Source organism: Parasteatoda tepidariorum, chromosome 4, assembly GCF_982258835.1.
Source record: "Parasteatoda tepidariorum strain Cologne lab strain chromosome 4, Ptep-v5.0, whole genome shotgun sequence".
Taxonomy (NCBI): Eukaryota; Metazoa; Arthropoda; class Arachnida; order Araneae; family Theridiidae; genus Parasteatoda; species Parasteatoda tepidariorum.
In genome coordinates, this window is record NC_141758.1 from 54450591 (window position 1) to 54470553 (window position 19963).

At 31.5% G+C, this 19963-nt stretch overlaps 1 protein-coding gene across 11 annotated transcripts in view; it reads left to right on the forward strand.

Annotated features, from left to right (window-relative positions):
* Window positions 1-14597: 14597 nt before the first annotated feature.
* Window positions 14598-19963, forward strand: part of LOC107442885 (coiled-coil domain-containing protein AGAP005037) — a 330755-nt gene continuing 325389 nt past the window's right edge. For all 11 annotated transcript variants that reach the window (XM_071182301.1, XM_071182305.1, XM_071182308.1 and 8 more), the window contains exon 1: window positions 14598-14816. The gene's annotated coding sequence lies outside the window, so the exon portion shown is untranslated. The remainder of the gene's footprint in view (window positions 14817-19963) is intronic.

The following is a 19963-nucleotide window of genomic DNA, read 5'->3' on the forward strand; positions in this document are numbered from 1 at the left end:
ATAAGAATAGTAACTGGTTTTGATGATTTTCCATTGATGGACCTACATAATCTTGATGGTAACAATCAATAATTCCCACGTGAGTCATTATATTTTCTATTGTAACCAACATATGGAACTAAATCACCCCAATGTAGGAATTCGGACTGATTTATGATGATCCAACATAAGAATAGTAACTGGTTTTGATGATTTTCCATTGATGGACCTACATAATCTTGATGGTAACAATCAATAATTCCCACGTGAGTCATTATATTTTCTATTGTAACCAACATATGGAACTAAATCACCCCAATGTAGGAATTCGGACTGATTTATGATGATCCAACATAAGAATAGTAGCTGGTTTTGATGATTTTCCATTGATGGATCTGCATAATCTTGATGGTAACCATCAATAATTCCCACGTGAGTCATTATATTTTCTATTGTAACCAACATATGGAACTAAATCACCCCAATGTAGGAATTCGGACTGATTTATGATGATCCAACATAAGAATAGTAACTGGTTTTGATGATTTTCCATTGATGGACCTACATAATCTTGATGGTAACAATCAATAATTCCCACGTGAGTCATTATATTTTCGATTGTAACCAACATATGGAACTAAATCACCCCAATGTAGGAATTCGGACTGATTTATGATGATCCAACATAAGAATAGTAACTGGTTTTGATGATTTTCCATTGATGGACCTACATAATCTTGATGGTAACAATCATTAATTCCCACGTGAGTCATTATATTTTCTATTGTAACCAACATATGGAACTAAATCACCCCAATGTAGGAATTCGGACTGATTTATGATGATCCAACATAAGAATAGTAGCTGGTTTTGATGATTTTCCATTGATGGACCTACATAATCTTGATGGTAACAATCAATAATTCCCACGTGAGTCATTATATTTTCGATTGTAACCAACATATGGAACTAAATAACCCAAATGTAGGAATTCGGACTGATTTATGATGATCCAACATAAGAATAGTAACTGGTTTTGATGATTTTCCATTGATGGACCTACGTAATCTTGATGGTAACAATCAATAATTCCCACGTGAGTCATTATATTTTCTATTGTAACCAACATATGGAACTAATCACCCCAATGTAGGAATTCGGACTGATTTATGATGATCCAACATAAGAATAGTAACTGGTTTTGATGATTTTCCATTGATGGATCTGCATAATCTTGATGGTAACAATCAATAATTCCCACGTGAGTCATTATATTTTCTATTGTAACCAACATATGGAACTAAATCACCCCAATGTAGGAATTCGGACTGATTTATGATGATCCAACATAAGAATAGTAACTGGTTTTGATGATTTTCCATTGATGGACCTACATAATCTTGATGGTAACAATCAATAATTCCCACGTGAGTCATTATATTTTCTATTGTAACCAACATATGGAACTAAATCACCCCAATGTAGGAATTCGGACTGATTTATGATGATCCAACATAAGAATAGTAACTGGTTTTGATGATTTTCCATTGATGGACCTACATAATCTTGATGGTAACAATCAATAATTCCCACGTGAGTCATTATATTTTCTATTGTAACCAACATATGGAACTAAATCACCCCAATGTAGGAATTCGGACTGATTTATGATGATCCAACATAAGAAAAGTAACTGGTTTTGATGATTTTCCATTGATGGACCTACATAATCTTGATGGTAACAATCAATAATTCCCACGTGAGTCATTATATTTTCAATTGTAACCAACATATGGAACTAAATAACCCAAATGTAGGAATTCGGACTGATTTATGATGATCCAACATAAGAATAGTAACTGGTTTTGATGATTTTCCATTGATGGACCTACATAATACTGATGGTAACAATCCATAATTCCCTCATGAGTCATTATATTTTCGATTGTAACCAACATATGGAACTAAATCACCCCAATGTAGGAATTCGGGCTGATTTATGATGATCCAACATAAGAATAGTAACTGGTTTTGATGATTTTCCATTGATGGACCTACATAATATTGATGGTAACAATCAATGATTCCCTCACGAGTCATTATATTTTCAATTGTAACCAACTTATGGAACTAAATCACCCCAATGTAGGAATTCGGACTGATTTATGATGATCGAACATAAGAATAGTAACTGGTTTTGATGATTTTCCATTGATGGACCTACATAATATTGATGGTAACAATCAATAATTCCCTCATGAGTCATTATATTTTCGATTGTAACCAACATATGGAACTAAATCACCCCAATGCAGGAATTTAGACTGATTTATGATGATCCAACATAAGAATAGTAACTGGTTTTGATGATTTTCCAATGATGGACCTACATGATCTTGATGGTAACAATCAATAATTCCCTCATGAGTCATTATATTTTCGATTGTAACCAACATATGGAACTAAATCACCCCAATGTAGGAATTCGGACTGATTTATGATGATCCAACATAAGAATAGTAACTGGCTTTGATGATTTTACATTGATGGACCTACATAATCTTGATGGTAACAATCAATAATTCCCACGTGAGTCATTATATTTTCGATTGTAACCAACATATGGAACTAAATCACCCCAATGTAGGAATTCGGACTGATTTATGATGATCCAGCATAAGAATAGTAACTGGTTTTGATGATTTTCCATTGATGGACCTACATAATCTTGATGGTAACAATCAATAATTCCCACGTGAGTCATTATATTTTCGATTGTAACCAACATATGGAACGAAATAATTCCAATGTAGGAATCCGGACTGATTTATGATGATCCAACATAAGAATAGTAACTGGTTTTGATGATTTTCAATTGATGGACCTACATAATACTGATGGTAACAATCCATAATTCCCTCATGAGTCATTATATTTTCGATTGCAACCAACATATGGAACTAAATCACCCCAATGTAAGAATTCGGGCTGATTTATGATGATCCAACATAAGAATAGTAACTGGTTTTGATGATTTTCCATTGATGGACCTACATAATATTGATGGTAACAATCAATGATTCCCTCACGAGTCATTATATTTTCGATTGTAACCAACATATGGAACTAAATCACCCCAATGTAGGAATTCGGACTGATTTATGATGATCCAACATAAGAATAGTAACTGGTTTTGATGATTTTCCATTGATGGACCTACATAATCTTGATGGTAACAATCAATAATTCCCACGTGAGTCATTATATTTTCGATTGTAACCAACATATGGAACTAAATCACCCCAATGTAGGAATTCGGACTGATTTATGATGATCCAACATAAGAAAAGTAACTGGTTTTGATGATTTTCCATTGATGGACCTACATAATCTTGATGGTAACAATCAATAATTCCCACGTGAGTCATTATATTTTCGATTGTAACCAACATATGGAACTAAATAACCCCAATGTAGGAATCCGGACTGATTTATGATGATCCAACATAAAAATAGTAACTGGTTTTGATGATTTTCCATTGATGGACCTACATAATACTGATGGTAACAATCCATAATTCCCTCATGAGTCATTATATTATCGATTGCAACCAACATATGGAACTAAATCACCCCAATGTAGGAATTCGGACTGATTTATGATGATCCAACATAAGAATAGTAGCTGGTTTTGATGATTTTCCATTGATGGATCTGCATAATCTTGATGGTAACAATCAATAATTCCCACGTGAGTCATTATATTTTCGATTGTAACCAACATATGGAACTAAATCACCCCAAAGCAGGAATTTAGACTGATTTATGATGATCCAACATAAGAATAGTAACTGGTTTTGATGATTTTCCAATGATGGACCTACATGATCTTGATGGTAACAATCAATAATTCCCTCATGAGTCATTATATTTTCGATTGTAACCAACATATGGAACTAAATCACCCCAATGTAGGAATTCGGACTAATTTATGATGATCCAACATAAGAATAGTAGCTGGTTTTGATGATTTTCCATTGATGGATCTGCATAATCTTGATGGTAACAATCAATAATTCCCACGTGAGTCATTATATTTTCTATTGTAACCAACATATGGAACTAAATCACCCCAATGTAGGAATTCGGACTGATTTATGATGATCCAACATAAGAATAGTAACTGGTTTTGATGATTTTCCATTGATGGACCTACATAATCTTGATGGTAACAATCAATAATTCCCACGTGAGTCATTATATTTTCTATTGTAACCAACATATGGAACTAAATCACCCCAATGTAGGAATTCGGACTGATTTATGATGATCCAACATAAGAATAGTAACTGGTTTTGATGATTTTCCATTGATGGACCTACATAATCTTGATGGTAACAATCAATAATTCCCACGTGAGTCATTATATTTTCTATTGTAACCAACATATGGAACTAAATCACCCCAATGTAGGAATTCGGACTGATTTATGATGATCCAACATAAGAATAGTAGCTGGTTTTGATGATTTTCCATTGATGGATCTGCATAATCTTGATGGTAACCATCAATAATTCCCACGTGAGTCATTATATTTTCTATTGTAACCAACATATGGAACTAAATCACCCCAATGTAGGAATTCGGACTGATTTATGATGATCCAACATAAGAATAGTAACTGGTTTTGATGATTTTCCATTGATGGACCTACATAATCTTGATGGTAACAATCAATAATTCCCACGTGAGTCATTATATTTTCGATTGTAACCAACATATGGAACTAAATCACCCCAATGTAGGAATTCGGACTGATTTATGATGATCCAACATAAGAATAGTAACTGGTTTTGATGATTTTCCATTGATGGACCTACATAATCTTGATGGTAACAATCAATAATTCCCACGTGAGTCATTATATTTTCTATTGTAACCAACATATGGAACTAAATCACCCCAATGTAGGAATTCGGACTGATTTATGATGATCCAACATAAGAATAGTAGCTGGTTTTGATGATTTTCCATTGATGGACCTACATAATCTTGATGGTAACAATCAATAATTCCCACGTGAGTCATTATATTTTCGATTGTAACCAACATATGGAACTAAATAACCCAAATGTAGGAATTCGGACTGATTTATGATGATCCAACATAAGAATAGTAACTGGTTTTGATGATTTTCCATTGATGGACCTACGTAATCTTGATGGTAACAATCAATAATTCCCACGTGAGTCATTATATTTTCTATTGTAACCAACATATGGAACTAATCACCCCAATGTAGGAATTCGGACTGATTTATGATGATCCAACATAAGAATAGTAACTGGTTTTGATGATTTTCCATTGATGGATCTGCATAATCTTGATGGTAACAATCAATAATTCCCACGTGAGTCATTATATTTTCTATTGTAACCAACATATGGAACTAAATCACCCCAATGTAGGAATTCGGACTGATTTATGATGATCCAACATAAGAATAGTAACTGGTTTTGATGATTTTCCATTGATGGACCTACATAATCTTGATGGTAACAATCAATAATTCCCACGTGAGTCATTATATTTTCTATTGTAACCAACATATGGAACTAAATCACCCCAATGTAGGAATTCGGACTGATTTATGATGATCCAACATAAGAATAGTAACTGGTTTTGATGATTTTCCATTGATGGACCTACATAATCTTGATGGTAACAATCAATAATTCCCACGTGAGTCATTATATTTTCTATTGTAACCAACATATGGAACTAAATCACCCCAATGTAGGAATTCGGACTGATTTATGATGATCCAACATAAGAATAGTAGCTGGTTTTGATGATTTTCCATTGATGGATCTGCATAATCTTGATGGTAACAATCAATAATTCCCACGTGAGTCATTATATTTTCGATTGTAACCAACATATGGAACTAAATCACCCCAATGTAGGAATTCGGACTGATTTATGATGATCCAACATAAGAAAAGTAACTGGTTTTGATGATTTTCCATTGATGGACCTACATAATCTTGATGGTAACAATCAATAATTCCCACGTGAGTCATTATATTTTCAATTGTAACCAACATATGGAACTAAATAACCCAAATGTAGGAATTCGGACTGATTTATGATGATCCAACATAAGAATAGTAACTGGTTTTGATGATTTTCCATTGATGGACCTACATAATACTGATGGTAACAATCCATAATTCCCTCATGAGTCATTATATTTTCGATTGTAACCAACATATGGAACTAAATCACCCCAATGTAGGAATTCTTGCTGATTTATGATGATCCAACATAAGAATAGTAACTGGTTTTGATGATTTTCCATTGATGGACCTACATAATATTGATGGTAACAATCAATGATTCCCTCACGAGTCATTATATTTTCAATTGTAACCAACTTATGGAACTAAATCACCCCAATGTAGGAATTCGGACTGATTTATGATGATCGAACATAAGAATAGTAACTGGTTTTGATGATTTTCCATTGATGGACCTACATAATATTGATGGTAACAATCAATAATTCCCTCATGAGTCATTATATTTTCGATTGTAACCAACATATGGAACTAAATCACCCCAATGCAGGAATTTAGACTGATTTATGATGATCCAACATAAGAATAGTAACTGGTTTTGATGATTTTCCAATGATGGACCTACATGATCTTGATGGTAACAATCAATAATTCCCTCATGAGTCATTATATTTTCGATTGTAACCAACATATGGAACTAAATCACCCCAATGTAGGAATTCGGACTGATTTATGATGATCCAACATAAGAATAGTAACTGGCTTTGATGATTTTACATTGATGGACCTACATAATCTTGATGGTAACAATCAATAATTCCCACGTGAGTCATTATATTTTCGATTGTAACCAACATATGGAACTAAATCACCCCAATGTAGGAATTCGGACTGATTTATGATGATCCAGCATAAGAATAGTAACTGGTTTTGATGATTTTCCATTGATGGACCTACATAATCTTGATGGTAACAATCAATAATTCCCACGTGAGTCATTATATTTTCGATTGTAACCATCATATGGAACTAAATAATTCCAATGTAGGAATCCGGACTGATTTATGATGATCCAACATAAGAATAGTAACTGGTTTTGATGATTTTCAATTGATGGACCTACATAATACTGATGGTAACAATCCATAATTCCCTCATGAGTCATTATATTTTCGATTGCAACCAACATATGGAACTAAATCACCCCAATGTAAGAATTCGGGCTGATTTATGATGATCCAACATAAGAATAGTAACTGGTTTTGATGATTTTCCATTGATGGACCTACATAATATTGATGGTAACAATCAATGATTCCCTCACGAGTCATTATATTTTCGATTGTAACCAACATATGGAACTAAATCACCCCAATGTAGGAATTCGGACTGATTTATGATGATCCAACATAAGAATAGTAACTGGTTTTGATGATTTTCCATTGATGGACCTACATAATCTTGATGGTAACAATCAATAATTCCCACGTGAGTCATTATATTTTCGATTGTAACCAACATATGGAACTAAATCACCCCAATGTAGGAATTCGGACTGATTTATGATGATCCAACATAAGAAAAGTAACTGGTTTTGATGATTTTCCATTGATGGACCTACATAATCTTGATGGTAACAATCAATAATTCCCACGTGAGTCATTATATTTTCGATTGTAACCAACATATGGAACTAAATAACCCCAATGTAGGAATCCGGACTGATTTATGATGATCCAACATAAAAATAGTAACTGGTTTTGATGATTTTCCATTGATGGACCTACATAATACTGATGGTAACAATCCATAATTCCCTCATGAGTCATTATATTATCGATTGCAACCAACATATGGAACTAAATCACCCCAATGAAGGAATTCGGGCTGATTTATGATGATCCAACAAAGAATAGTAACTTGTTTTGATGATTTTCCATTGATGGACCTACATAATATTGATGGTAACAATCAATGATTCCCTCACGAGTCATTATATTTTCGATTGTAACCAACATATGGAACTAAATCACCCCAATGTAGGAATTCGGACTGATTTATGATGATCCAACATAAGAATAGTAACTGGTTTTGATGATTTTCCATTGATGGACCTACATAATATTGATGGTAACAATCAATAATTCCCTCATAAGTCATTATATTTTTGATTGTAACTAACATATGGAACTAAATCACCCCAATGCAGGAATTCAGACTGATTTATGATGATCCAACATAAGAATAGTAACTGGTTTTGATGATTTTCCATTGATGGACCTACATGATCTTGATGGTAACAATCAATAATTCCCTCATGAGTCATTATATTTTCGATTGTAACCAACATATGGAACTAAATCACCCCAATGTAGGAATTCGGACTGATTTATGATGATCCAACATAAGAATAGTAACTGGTTTTGATGATTTTCCATTGATGGACCTACATAATCTTGATGGTAACAATCAATAATTCCCTCATGAGTCATTATATTTTCGATTATAACCAACATATAGAACTAAATTATCTCAAGTAGGAATTCGGACTGATTTAAGATGATCCAACATAAGAATAGTAGCTGGTTTTGATGATTTATTCATGTTAAATCATCATACATTTCCATCATAGTTTCTTAAAAATCAAATGTTGGAACGAGCGTGAGCAACCATCAGCCCAGTGTAGGATTTCGGACTGATTTATGATGGTCAAACATAAAAAGAAATTTGTTTTGATGGTATATTCCTAAAAACTAACAAGAATTGCCATTAAACCATAATGGAAATGTATAGTTTTAACCATCGTGGATCATCACGGATCATCATGGATTGTTGGTCGATGAGAATTAAACTTCTTTTGGTGGCTATAACCATCAATAGTATTATTGTAGCATTTTCTACCATGGGATGATGGAAGTTAGTTGGCATAATAAAAACCATGAACGCAAAAAGGAAAATGTTGGATGGAGGTGACCATTAAATAATGTTGGACCACCATGAATCACACTGAAACTAAAATAAACCATCAAAATATTTTAATGGGACCTTCAAAAATTTTGACTTGGGTTGCATCTCGTTTGAGCGCGTATACTCTCGGATCATGTGGGCAAGGGGAAGTGCTTTTCTCCTCTTCCCCAGGCTTTTAACGGGTTGAGATAACTTTTTTATGAAATAATTTTGTCATTTGTTCAAATTTTTTAAGTTTGAAAAATTGGTCTGACGTACTGTATGATGCTGTATCTTGTACCACCATATATTGTACTTTCACTCGTTGGAAGTCTTTTCCGGTATAACGTTTTTTTGGAGTCTTTATTTTTATCTAAACATGTTAGGCCATTGAATTCGGATATTCATTCAAATAAAACTTTGATTTTCTGTTGTCTGAAAATCTTGAAGAATCAAAATATTCATGAAAGTAATATTAAATAATATTTATTGTAATGTTCCAAAAATTCTTAGATTTTGAAAAAATATCCTAATTTTTACTTATTGTGAATGGCGAAATTCACAGAAACATACACACCGAAGAGCCATTACATTATGACCACCCTGCTAATAACATGTAGGGCCACCTTTAGCCCTCAAAACTGCTAGCACCCACCGTGGCAGTGATTCCACAAGGTGCTGATAGGCAGTCTGAGATATCTGGTACCAAGCGCTAGCCAAAGTATCCTGTAATTCCCTCACATTGCGAGGGGGTAGCGTGGCAGCACGAATTTGGTTTTCCAAGTAGAACCACAAATGCTCTATTGGATTAAGGTCAGGTGAATTTTGGGGGCCAAGACATGAATTGAAAGTCACTGGAATGTTCTTCGACGATTCGACCCTTATGACATGCTGCATTATCCTGTTGATAAACACCATCCCCTGCAGGGAAAACTGTTGCCATGAATGGGTGAACCTGATCTGCAATTATGTTCAAGTAGCTTACAGACGTCAGGGATTGTTCTATGAGAATTATGGGTCCTAATATACCCCATGAAAACATTGTTCCTGGGTGAGAGATACTGATGGTAACAATCAATGATTCCCTCATGAGTCATTATATTTTCGATTGCAACCAACATATGGAACTAAATCACCCCAATGTAGGAATTCGGGCTGATTTATGATGATCCAACATAAGAATAGTAACTTGTTTTGATGATTTTCCATTGATGGACCTACATAATATTGATGGTAACAATCAATGATTCCCTCACGAGTCATTATATTTTCGATTGTAACCAACATATGGAACTAAATCACCCCAATGTAGGAATTCGGACTGATTTATGATGATCCAACATAAGAATAGTAACTGGTTTTGATGATTTTCCATTGATGGACCTACATAATATTGATGGTAACAATCAATAATTCCCTCATGAGTCATTATATTTTCGATTGTAACCAACATATGGAACTAAATCACCCCAATGTAGGAATTCGGACTGATTTATGATGATCCAACATAAGAATAGTAACTGGTTTTGATGATTTTCCATTGATGGACCTACATAATCTTGATGGTAACAATCAATAATTCCCTCATGAGTCATTATATTTTCGATTATAACCAACATATAGAACTAAATTATCTCAAGTAGGAATTCGGACTGATTTAAGATGATCCAACATAAGAATAGTAGCTGGTTTTGATGATTTATTCATGTTAAATCATCATACATTTCCATCATAGTTTCTTAAAAATCAAATGTTGGAACGAGCGTGAGCAACCATCAGCCCAGTGTAGGATTTCGGACTGATTTATGATGGTCAAACATAAAAAGAAATTTGTTTTGATGGTATATTCCTAAAAACTAACAAGAATTGCCATTAAACCATAATGGAAATGTATAGTTTTAACCATCGTGGATCATCACGGATCATCATGGATTGTTGGTCGATGAGAATTAAACTTCTTTTGGTGGCTATAACCATCAATAGTATTATTGTAGCATTTTCTACCATGGGATGATGGAAGTTAGTTGGCATAATAAAAACCATGAACGCAAAAAGGAAAATGTTGGATGGAGGTGACCATTAAATAATGTTGGACCACCATGAATCACACTGAAACTAAAATAAACCATCAAAATATTTTAATGGGACCTTCAAAAATTTTGACTTGGGTTGCATCTCGTTTGAGCGCGTATACTCTCGGATCATGTGGGCAAGGGGAAGTGCTTTTCTCCTCTTCCCCAGGCTTTTAACGGGTTGAGATAACTTTTTTATGAAATAATTTTGTCATTTGTTCAAATTTTTTAAGTTTGAAAAATTGGTCTGACGTACTGTATGATGCTGTATCTTGTACCACCATATATTGTACTTTCACTCGTTGGAAGTCTTTTCCGGTATAACGTTTTTTTGGAGTCTTTATTTTTATCTAAACATGTTAGGCCATTGAATTCGGATATTCATTCAAATAAAACTTTGATTTTCTGTTGTCTGAAAATCTTGAAGAATCAAAATATTCATGAAAGTAATATTAAATAATATTTATTGTAATGTTCCAAAAATTCTTAGATTTTGAAAAAATATCCTAATTTTTACTTATTGTGAATGGCGAAATTCACAGAAACATACACACCGAAGAGCCATTACATTATGACCACCCTGCTAATAACATGTAGGGCCACCTTTAGCCCTCAAAACTGCTAGCACCCACCGTGGCAGTGATTCCACAAGGTGCTGATAGGCAGTCTGAGATATCTGGTACCAAGCGCTAGCCAAAGTATCCTGCAATTCCCTCACATTGCGAGGGGGTAGCGTGGCAGCACGAATTTGGTTTTCCAAGTAGAACCACAAATGCTCTATTGGATTAAGGTCAGGTGAATTTTGGGGGCCAAGACATGAATTGAAAGTCACTGGAATGTTCTTCGACGATTCGACCCTTATGACATGCTGCATTATCCTGTTGATAAACACCATCCCCTGCAGGGAAAACTGTTGCCATGAATGGGTGAACCTGATCTGCAATTATGTTCAAGTAGCTTACAGACGTCAGGGATTGTTCTATGAGAATTATGGGTCCTAATATACCCCATGAAAACATTGTTCCTGGGTGAGAGACCATGAAAACCTGGGCGAGCCCATTGTTATAGATGGAGGGGGTCATAATGTAATTGCTCTTCGGTGTATGTGTGCTAAATGGAATTTTTTGCAAACTTCTTGGTATGGTTTAAGGTAAATTGCTAGACTAGTCCAAGTTATAATTGGTTCACATTTTTTTAAAATTTTGTTAGGCGTAGCACTAATAAATTATTTTTCTAAAAAAAAACTTTATCTTAGAGAGAATAGCATTTCGGAACTCATCTACTTTAGTTGTGTTTTCAAGTGTCTAGTCAACATAGTCACTATAGGGTTTTATTTCCAAACTTAACTGATCGAAAAAATTGCTCAGCAGTTAAGAATCAAATTCAGTTATCATGAACATGCCAGGAAAACTTAAACTGGTGAACGAAATGCAAGTAACACCTGTTGTTTCAAGTATCGACTATATATAGTAAATGCAGAAATATGCCTATTACAAAGCATAAGTACTCATTTGACTCCCCCTTGTTAGAAAAAATAAACAAATTTGAAATCCTTTTCCATGATTGTGTAAAAAAGTGACAGCACTCTGTTTTTCGCTTTATTTATCTTTTATAGTAGCAATCTGCACAGCTGTTAACCTTTGAAACTTTTCGAAGAAATGCTTCTGATTTTTTTTCTTTCCCTAAATTCAACTTTTATTTCCAATTTGTACTTTTTACACGTGCAATTTTTTTGTCTCATCTTTTACTCTGCTTTCAAAAAGAATTTTAAAAATAGTTTTTTTTTTTAAATTTCTAACATTATCAACGCCTTCTTCCTTATAGGCAGAAATAAGCAAATCACAACCTCCTTCCCCTTTTATGTGCTTATGTAATATTTGAATAGCCTTTAAAGAACACAAATATTTACACTTCTCCAAAGTATACGTTGTCCAAGGAACAATACTTTCCACCGATTTCGCACTTTTAAGAATATAATAAAAGGATAGTATTATAAAAAAAGCTTTAAAATAGCTTATTTTGAAACAATTACATATGATATTTTTGATATATATATTTTTTTTGTTTAAAAATAATTAAAAATTTCTGTATGTTATTATATATGCTAAAATATAATTTTTGCATTATTACTAATGGCTTCTAAGAAAAATAATTAATAATTATTATAATTTTTAATGAACAAAAAAGTATGGAGCATACAATAGATTAGGATCAAAATAATGCTTTATGAGACATTATGCAAGTTTTAATCAATTTAATAAAGTTTTCTCTACTCTTACCTGTTGGTTTATTTTTAATCGAATTCAAATATCATTACTCGAAATTCTTTATAAACTAAGACTGCCATATGATCTAAGTTGAACTACGTAATGACTCCAAAAATCCTTAAACTTAAAAAAAAATTTGAAATGATCTTTGTAGAATTAGCTGTCTTTGAGTACATTAACCCTCACCATTTATTGCATAATTTTATTATAATTTACCTTTATTTTCAGAACAATTTATAGTATTTTAAAAAACGCGAATAAAAAAATTCCCCCTAAAAATACGTAATTTAACTTTTCTTATACTACAACTAAATCTTTTAAAAGGTTACAGTGTTATACTTCAAAGATATTTACTGATTTGGCAGAGAAATGCAAACAATTCTCTCAGTTAAAATAATTGTTTTGTTTGATAATATTAAATGGGGCTTATTACACATAATTAATATTTTTTTAAATAAAATAACTCATATTTCAAAGTTTTCTACAGTTATTTTAGTCCAACTGTAAAAATTGTTATTTATTTATCTTTTTTTATATTGTAATTTTATCAAGTAGTAATAGCTTAATACTTTAAACTTTTTTACAATCTTTTATTTATGACCATTCATTATTTGAAGTCATCTTATAGCTTTTAAATTTTTAATATATGTGCAGCTAATTCAGTAATAGAAATAAAAAATAAAGCCATAATCAAACAACTCATATATTTTATATTGTAACTCAGTATATTTTAATTACTATTAATTAGTATTTTCCACGGTTATTTCCGTAGCAATAGTATTCCTTGTCAAATTTCTGTACAATCATTTATTCATAGCTATTCATTATCTGATATCGTCAAATAATTATCTAATTTTAAATATCTCTAATGGCTTTTCCCATATAGCCAAAAAACAAACAAACTAAAACCATTATTAAACCCACGCATTTTATATTATAACTTAATACGTTTCAATTACTAATAACTAAATATTCCTTACAATTGTTTCAGTAAAAGAAAAACTTATTCCTTTATTTAATGTACGTCTTTTGTTCCACAACTTGTACTGTTTAAATAAAGCACCGGAAAAACCTGAGAACGAAGAAATAGTTGAAGTTCACCAACGTCTTCATCTTCATTAAATATTTTAATTACAGAACAAAAATCACCACAACGCGATCGTCTGAGTGCTTCCTATACGAATTACAAACGTGGGCAGATGGGGGCGCGCGCTATCCACTTCATCCCCGGTCTGCGCGGCTCCGGTTGCGCCACGGCCGCTCCGGCATCAGCATCCAGCAAGGCAGCCCCTGGAAAACCATGGGAGACATTCTCCCCATCTCTGAACGTCGTCCGTATTTCTCCCATTGAGGAATTTTCCGTTCAGAACTGGGGGGAGCCGGAAGGCTCTGTGAAGTGATTTTAAAAATGCTTATAGTGTGAGATTATTTATTCCAGAAGACCCCCGTATCAGCATCGCAGACGATTAAAGGTAAGGGATCGTTTTTATGTTTACTATTGATGAGGGTAAATGAGGGGTGGTGGTTAGAGAAGAGACGTTGACTCTCAGTGTGGGTGGATGAATGAAATTTCACATCTCTTCGAGAAATTCTCACTAATGTGTTCTGTTGAAATGAGAATGGATTAAATGAGCGATGAAAATTGTTTGAGACTATAGGAATTTTAAATTTCTATTTGGAAAGTCATGTGTGAAGTATAAAGAATATCTTATAATAGATCAACTGAATTAAGATGCTATTAAAATGTAAGTTATTCATATTATTGAGAAAGGAAATGATTCGATTGATATAATAATTTGTATACGCTTTTAAACAGATTTTTTTGGGAAAATTGTTCAATAAGATTCAAAAGATTTTCTTGAAATGGAGACCATTAGATCGGGTATTGTATGTTTGGATATTGAGGATATTGATGTAACTTAATTTCCATTTAATTGCGTTTTAAAATATTTCTACAACAAAAACACTTTCGTGTTCTTTAGATATTAAAAACTAGTTCAATTTATTTTTAAATTTTTTTTCGTGGGACATGAAATCCATTTCCTGGATAAGATTTTACCCAGGGTTAACGGTATTAGTGTTTTTGGAAAGAAACCAGTCTGTTTGCCCCTTACCCTTTACATTTTATAGGAGCATGGGTAAATACTGATATATTTTGTGTAGTTTTTGAAAAAAAATCAATAAAATAAAAAAAACCTAAAAAAATTTATTTTTGAACATTTATAAAAATTTATTTTACATTTTATTTAGTATTTTATTTTTAATTTTGTCTTTAAAAAAAGAAAATATGTGCTTTTCTTAAGACAATAAAATGAATTATCGGTGTACTGGGTTCCGTTTTCGTCAAACACAGTTTGGACCTCCGTTTGATTTCCCGTGCTAAATCTTGCGTATCTGATCTGACTACATCTTCTTCAATCTTGTCTTAATGGTTAGAAATCTTCTCTAATGTAAAATTATCGGGGGTTTCAGAGCAAAAATCGGTTGTGGTCGGGGAGGTGATCGCAACCACCATCTGTCCTCCGTTCTAAATTGTGCTAGTGTAGTACACTCCTGTATCTCCAATAAAGATGACTATTAGAATGTCGTTAATAGCCCTTTAATGTGCAACGTAATCAAAACAACTGGTATCAAAAAGGAATATCGGATTTAATTTAAATTTCCAAATTTAAATAAATTTCCAAAATTAAATTTTCTTGGGTTAGAAATCATCTCAGAGAAAAATTAAATCTCTCTAAATATATTAACTGTACAAAGAAAGTAAAAAATTTAAATGATTTAATCAAAAATCTTAATTTACCTTATAATGAGAAAAAAGTATGGTCGAAATTATCAGATTATGGTAAAACTTACCTTGTTTCTGGCACTATGGCAATACTGAAAATCTCGGTAATTTTTGTGAAGAGATTTGGTTCTGATTTTGGTATAATTAACAATAAAATCTGGTTTTTTAATACGTGATAAAGTTTGGTAAATGTAGAAAATTTGGTAATTTTATCATAAATTCTTAGAGAAATGCATTGAAGACATTTATTAGGTAAATTTACTTTCTAGTTTTAAATTTTTACTAAATGTGTGGTAATAAAAACTGTAATTTTGAAAACCAAAATTTCCGGTAAATCATTATCATATGAACGAACAAATTACTAAATGAATGGTTTAAATATCGTATATTTTCTACTTATTAATCTGAATTATAGTTCCTTTTGCGAGAAATATCATTACAATATAGTGCTGTAATTTTATTATAATTTTTTTTCCGTGTCCTCGTTAAAAATTTATAACAAACAAAATTATGAAATCATGACATGTTAAAAGTGTTTAACAAACCGATTTATAAAATAAATTTTTAATGCGAAGCAAATTACTGTAATCTTTTAATATTAAATTATTTTTAGAGAATTAAATGAGCTTTGATCTTACTTAGGATATAGATTTAAGTCAGTATAATTGCTTTTAGAAATTTTTCCTGCTTTTGTTTAAATAGTTAAAGCGTAAAATTGAATTAAATTGTTTAAAAACTGCCTTATTTGATGAATAGTTGCGCATAGAGAGAGCAATATTAATTTTTAAAAAAAATACTAGTTTGTTAAACTGGAAAAATAATTAAAAGTAGTTTGAAAATAATTGATTTGAAAAGGTTTTCTTTAAACTCATTAGTAAGATCCAGGAAGTAACGAAATTTCTCTATCACTTAACCTAAAATAATTATTGGTTTTTTGGTGTTGCCGTTTCGTCTTAAATGTATAGTAAAATGCAAAAATATAGTTAAAAATTGCTTTAAAATAGCTTTTTTAAATCGATTACTACTACATTCAATCGAAATCGTTAGTTTATTTATTTCGATTGCTTACCTAATTGGAAAAAAGCAAATTAAAAGAATTTTTGAAGAATAGCTTTTGTCAAAATATTGCATATTGTTTGGAGGATTTTCTTGTTATCAAAATATTTATAGAACTTTATAAAAGTTTTATTTTTGTCTTTACAGGAAAGTTTGTTAATTTTTCTATTGGTACTATTTAAGTATTAAAAAAATTAAAATATAGTTAAAGAATTCCTTGAAAGTTGCTTTGCTTAATGATTTATTACTTTTTGGAATAGTACATCCAATTAGGAAAACGTAGGTTTAGTTTGAATAGTAATTTAAGAAAGTAAATAAAAGTAACTTGAAAAAAGTCATTTGAATAGTACAATATAGTACATATAGTACATACAGGAAATATTGGAATTTATTTATGACTCAAACTGAAATACTTTAGATATTTTACTGTTTCAAATACATGGTAAAACGTAGAAATGAATTGGTTAAGAAAAGTTGTTTGAAAATAAATTACTACTTATTTAAAGAGTATTCAATTTAAAAATAAACGTTGGTGTTTTAATCGGAAAAAATATTTAAAAAATTAATTAAAAGACTTCATACACTAAAAGAGTATAAATTTTGAGGAAATATTACTGATTTCTTGGAAGATTCGCTTATTAATGAAATATCATAAAGCATTTTATTTTTGATCCTAACTCAAATATTTTTAAAATTTTTTACTGTTCCTATTTTAAGTAGAAAATGAAGCAGTTAAAATTGCTTTTCTAAATAAATTGTTACTCGTTGCAAAAGTTAAATCAATTTAAGAAAAAAGTAGGATATAATAACACATATTGGCATCATTTGCACCGTCATTGACAGAACGCAGTCATTTTTTGATAATCAGTTAATGATCGTAATATATATTTCCGACATTTACCTGCTGGTGACTGTTAAATGACGGATTTTCATCATGTGGATAGATATGTATTTAGTTGGAATAATAACATTGGAGAACAAATATATTTTTTGTTTTGTTTTCAGTTGCATGAGATTTCTTTTAACAGATCTTTCATGCTTTTGCAACTCTACTTTCAAATCTGTAACCAGTTTCTCTGTCCAAGCTCCAGTTTTTCAAATGGCATTTTTAGTCTAATTTTTTTGTCGAAATGGACAAGTTTAGAAAATTATATGTAACAGAAGGTCGCGTAAATGATCCGACTAACTTCTAGGGAGGTTTAGGGTTCACCATCCGGATTAAAATGGCATAGGGAGTTAGAGCACATCATCAGCATTAAAACTTCAAAGGCAAAACATCAAATTCATCAGCATTAAAACTTCATGGCTAGAAATGTCCTTTTTCCTTATTATAAACTGTTTCTTCATCTGCTTCGAGATTTCTGGGCAAAAGTTCCTATGAAACTTTAATCCTAATGGTGATCTCTAACTCCCTTAGAAAATTGTAGCATCATTCACGCAACCCATTGTTATATATAACGTTTTTAAACCTGTAAATTTAGACATAAAATAAACCAAAAATGTCCTTTAAAAATGTATAACTTTAGGAGCATGAAAAATTTTAAAATGAATCCCCATAATTGAAAATCCCCATATCCGAATTTGGCAAGATTAAGCAGTTATGTAAATGCTACATAAACTTTGTTCCCCAGTTAAATTAAAAACGATGAAAAAAATTTGTGCACCTTGGGACAACAGATTGTTAAAAGAAGTATTTATTTATTAGTGAAAGATTAATTAAAGAGTTTATTTTATTCTTTTGTCATAAGTTGTCACTGAGGCCTAATGTGTTACGCGTTAGATTTCGACAACTCTATAGAATTTTGCTCATAGGGGGAATCTATAAAGATTTACTATAGTTAGTACGGTGTAAAAACTATTTAATTTAAGTTAATTAATTAATAATTTGTGTTAATAATTATAATTAATTACAAATAATTTTTCAGGATTATTTACATTTAATGATTTAATTATAATTAGTTAATTATGATCATATAATTATATAATTATAATTAATTCATTATAACTAATCGTACAGTTTATTTCAACTGTATTTAATTGAATGTTTCCCTTTTGGTTTATTCGTCAAATTATTTTTTCCTAAAAAAAAGTTTAAAATGAATTTAGTCTCAAAAATAATCTGTACTTTTTTAGTTGCAGAAATTTGTAAAATATTGGTTCAAAATTTAAACTAAAAGAATTTCAGCGGAAACGAGATTTTAAACTGAGATTTTGCCGTATAAAACAAAGAAAGAAAAAGAAATTCATACCACTTACCTATTAGAACATATTTTTGTGGATTTCAGAATTGAAACTCACTAAACTATATAATTTCTCCGTTGAAACCAAGTTTTAACTGATTTGCATATGGCATACATCTGGTTTGCATATGGTATACATATGTTACATATGGTAGCAACAGCTGGATGTGTCGATTCAAAAATTAGTTAGAGGCAAATTATTCTACCTTTCGTTCCAAAAGTTTAAATACTTAAACAAGAAAGGGTAAAACATTAATCATCCCTATACTCTAAGCATCTCTTTTAGTTTGTTGTATTTATTTATTTTTTCGTTAAGAGTTGATTAAAATTTTTAAAAAATTAAGTATTTTTCAGAAAAAGAATTTTAACTTTATTTATAAATAAACTGTCAATTTTGTACAGCTTCAATTGAGAAATTTTGCATGTCTCATGAATCTAATATCAAGTTTTAATTTGAATACACGTGTTTTTATATTTAAAATCAATTCATGTTAAGTTTATTGAAAGTTGACCTTTAGAAAAATCGTTAGCATTATTG